Source organism: Pteropus vampyrus, unplaced genomic scaffold (genome assembly GCF_000151845.1).
Source record: "Pteropus vampyrus isolate Shadow unplaced genomic scaffold, Pvam_2.0 Scaffold19, whole genome shotgun sequence".
Taxonomy (NCBI): Eukaryota; Metazoa; Chordata; class Mammalia; order Chiroptera; family Pteropodidae; genus Pteropus; species Pteropus vampyrus.
The window spans coordinates 5,519,397-5,523,752 of record NW_011888800.1 but is presented as its reverse complement, the minus strand read 5'-3'; the positions used below and the strand labels follow the sequence as shown (position 1 = coordinate 5,523,752).

Sequence of the window (4,356 nt, the reverse complement as noted above, 5' to 3'; positions counted from 1 at the left end):
GGAGAGATGTGTCACATGTCATGTCTATCAATAACCAACTAATTCATTTAGTAAATGCTTGTGATGTCATGGGGCTGTGTACTAGAGATGGGGAAACAGAGTCCAGTACGACATGGCACTTTGTTCATGAACCTGATAACGCTAGTGAGTTTAGTCTTACTAAATTCTTTAACCGTCATCAGATCAGATATTGCTTGTAAAGGTGGGTTGCATTCCAAGTTAGAGGATAATTTAGCTTCTGAACTTGCATAATAAAGTAGTAACCTACCTTCTGCTTATCATATATTTAAAACTAGACTTGACTATATAATTTATCACCTAAACTAGGGTCATTTTGAGAGTGAAAAGAAGTTACTTACAATTATGCCGGGGTAGCAGGCATAAACCAGGAGACAACCTAGTTTATATATGGTCAGCCTATAAACCCAGAGACTGTCCCTTAATCAATAATGTATGCTACCTAATTCAGGGCTCTTATCATGGAGAGAAACTCTAATGCAGGGGTCCTCAACCCCTGGGCCATGGATTGGTACTGGTCTGTGGCCTGTTAGGAACCGGGCTGCATGGCAGGAGGTGAGCAGCTGGCAAGTGAGCAAAGCTCATCTGTATTTGCAGCCGCTCTCCAACGCTAGCATCACTGTCTCAGCTCCACCTCAGATCATCAGGCATTAGATTCTCATAGGAGCATTGGTCTGTGGTGTCAAAAAGTTTAGGGACTGTGGCTCTAATCTATCCATTTTCCGAAATGAATGGCTAACAGATGTGGTATTATATGGAAGAGTATGGAAGACATGTTATTCATGCACTTTTCCAGGTATTGCCAGCTCATCATTTCCTGATGATCAGGAAGGATCAGAAGTTTCCATATGATCCTTCATGATCATATGGATCCTAATATGAGGCATATTAGCTTAATCTCCTACACAGCTGTCATCTTTAAATTATGTTTTATTGTTCTGAGTCAGTATTAAATGTCAGTACAAGAAAGAACTGTGCAGCCATGTGACTTTGCATCTGTGATTATGATAAAAAATGTTGAAAAATTTTCCCATTGTGTCATATAATATGTAAAAGGGTCCATATGCTCTCTCCTAGAATGTTTGCTCTCTTTTTAAGAACAAATGAGCTCCTTTCTATCTGATAAAGATTTATATAGGCTTCTAATTTGTCCATTCGTGTCTGGCTCCCAGTGGTCAGTCACAAGAATCCATCCTTGAGGTGAAACATTTACATTCTACTAATTTTCATGTTTGGTTTTATCTCTTTTTCGATGTGGCATTGTTTTTCTTCTAAATTGGTTAATTATCCAACATTTTATCTTTTAATATTTAATATTTTCTAATTACTAAATAAAGTTTTGGTAATTGGAAAATGTTAAATTTTTGGCCTGGTGTTCATGGTCTGTATATCTGACCTCAAGCTCCTGGTTATTTGATTCCCTAATATTATCCCTCATGCACTCTCTTTATGTGAACTATTTGCTCTTTCTAGTACATATATCATACTTTTTTGCCTTTGCGCCTATGGTCATGCTGTCCTCACTGTTTGGGGATTGGAAGAGAGTTTGTTAATATCTGTAGTGGGGAATAGAATTGGGAGTTTATTGGGAGAAGAATAAAAAGATTGTCCATCAAAATATTTGTAACCCACTGGAAGAGAAATATTTGGAACCCATTGTACATGTTCTGGCCTGGTGCCATTATGCTTTCTTTTCTTTTTTGTTACATAAATTAACCAATTTATTGTAGGCTAGCAATATTTCAAATTGTGGAGCTTCTACTGGTCTTTCAATTCCTTCAGTCTTCTGATGGCAGACATTACTATGACAGCAGAAATGGTGTTGTAGGTCCAGGCACCACCAGCTACTGTTTTCATGCAGGAAACACAATGCCAGATCCCGACAGCTCTTCTCTTCATCTTGGTTTTGACACAGAAGGAGCAAGTGTACTTGGCGTGCTGGCTGATTTCAATTTTCTTCCCATTTTCCTGAGGGAGGCGCCATAATGGGTCCTATATTTACCAAAGATACCAACCTTCTTGGTGCATTTAGCCATGTCACTGCCAACTAGATTGGAACCCATAGAGCCTGTTATGCTTTCAATATGGGAATACTTGTCCTGGAAAATTCACCTCTTGAGTAAGCAGACTCATTTTTAATATATATTTTTTTCTGGGGTATGGGAAAGGTGAGTGGCATGGAGATAATATAAATCATGTGTTGGGCGCTGGTCTGCTAAAGCCATCTCCTTCTCTGGATGGTCATTCAAACCTCTTAGGCTTTTGCTACCTGACTTCTATCCTCCAAAGTCAAAAGTCAGAGCATATGCCCCCAAAAATAGGATTGCAAAAATTTACCTCGTGATTATAATCCTAAAATCTTCTCAGGTGGGAAGGAAATAATGGGAAATCCTTGGAGTCATTTCTACATATGACTATGCATTCAGGGTCTAAATATTTTTGTAAAGTCACAAAAGAAAAATGTAGAAAGAAAACATGATATGTGGCGTAATAGTCACAAATACTAATTTTTTCCATTGCCCCTTCCTTATTTATTTTCTCCTTTTTTGTTGTTGTTGTTGTTCATTTTTTAAGGTGGTTGTTTGGCCTGAGTTCAAGCACATTGCAGAGGAATGGTGGAAAGAGATTGTGGTTAGCTAGGTTCTACTGGAAGACAACAAAGAAATCGAATACCCACCTTGGCAGTGGCCCAGAGACCTTCCAGTGGATTCTGGTTTGGTATAACACAAAAGACCCATGCACAGGGGCTTGAAATTGTGGTTAGACCTATTTACTTTTCAACACATGAGGAAGTTGTGAACATAAGTCTGGATTGTCATTGAGAGGCAATTTTTAAGTTAATTAATCGAGCGAGGGGATCCAATGGTCAGGAAGTGGTAGCAGCAGGGTCGGTTGTGCACTTTAGGCCTGCAAGCAGGGTTTCAGGTCATCCTAGTAATTTGACTGTTGTGTGGTCTCAGAGAGTCGTTTGCCATCTCAGCATACCTGGTTGCAAAGCTGTAGAATGCAGAGCTCCTTATCTGTTTTTGTGTTGTACTGTCACTGGTGGTTAGAAAATATTTCACAAAGGTATCTGTATAGTGACAATGGTAGGAGGCTGGAAATACAGATGTATTAATTATGATTCCATCAGTTAGGGTAATGGTAAAATGTTAGGAAAAAGTTGTAAAACTGGGAGTGTGAAAAAAGGTGACAATGTTCTATTCTATTATACTGAGAGATGAATCTTAAAATAATCTTTTGCTGATTGGGAAATTCACTAGAGAAAGAGGTGTGTCCTACTGGGCTTTGAGCCAACAGTGCCTAGCACACTGAGGGTATCACTTAATGCATAAAGACTCTTCTAATCCATCTCCTTGACCTTCGCTATGGTCTGAAAATTTGTGTCCCCTACATCCCCACCCAAAATTCATATGCTGAAATCCTGACTCCTAAAGTGATATTGCTGGGAGGTGGGGACTTTGGGAGGTGATTAGGTCATGAAGGCAGAGCCTCATGAGTGGGATTGGTGCCTTTATAAAAGAGGCTCCACAGAGCTAGCTTGTCCCTTCCACCATGCGAGGACATTGAATCTGCCAGCGCCTTGATCTTGGACTTCCCAGCATCTGGAACTGTGAGAAATAAATTTCTGTTGTTTATAAGCCACCCAGTCTACGGTATCTTGTTATAGCATCCCTAATGAACTAAGCCACCCTTAAACTTTTTTTTTTCGGGGGTGTTGCTTGTTATTTTTTTTAATTTTGTTTGTTCCTTTAAGGTTTTTTTTGGGGGATTTTTTCTTACCCACTTCGTTACTTTTTTTTGAAACTTTTTTTTTTTTTAAGGGTTTTTTTTTTTTTTTTTGCATTCTAACCTAGATCTTACCTGCCATTATTTAAAACCTTTGTTTTGTTCTGTTCTTCATGAAACTGGAACATCATCTTATTCTGTATAAATGCTCTGCTTTAAAGTTAACAGTCCTACCTGGCCATAATTGTCCTCAAACAGTGAGAAGACAAGTCCACCATACAGAAAACAATCACAGAATCATATGAGATGGTTCAAGTGCCTAAATGAATGACATATATGCAATACATTATAGAGAAGCAATAATGAAAATTATTCACATGGCTACGTGGATCATTCCTTGGTCCAGAGTGTTATTCCTGCATTTGTTGCTGCTGTGCCTTTCAATATATGTATTTTTTCTTATAACTTTTTAATTTGAAAAATTTCAAACTTAAAAGAAACACTTCCTTTACAAAGATCCACATTTGATTTTGCTTTCTCTCTCTTTGTTTCTCAACCTTTTTGTTTTTTATTATCACTCCCTGAGGGAGACATTTTAGACATTTATAA

At 38.3% G+C, this 4,356-nt stretch overlaps 1 pseudogene; it reads right to left on the bottom strand.

Annotated features, from left to right (window-relative positions):
• Nucleotides 1-1,714: 1,714 nt before the first annotated feature.
• LOC105288619 lies at nt 1,715-2,054 on the bottom strand (annotated as a pseudogene).
• Nucleotides 2,055-4,356: the final 2,302 nt, after the last annotated feature.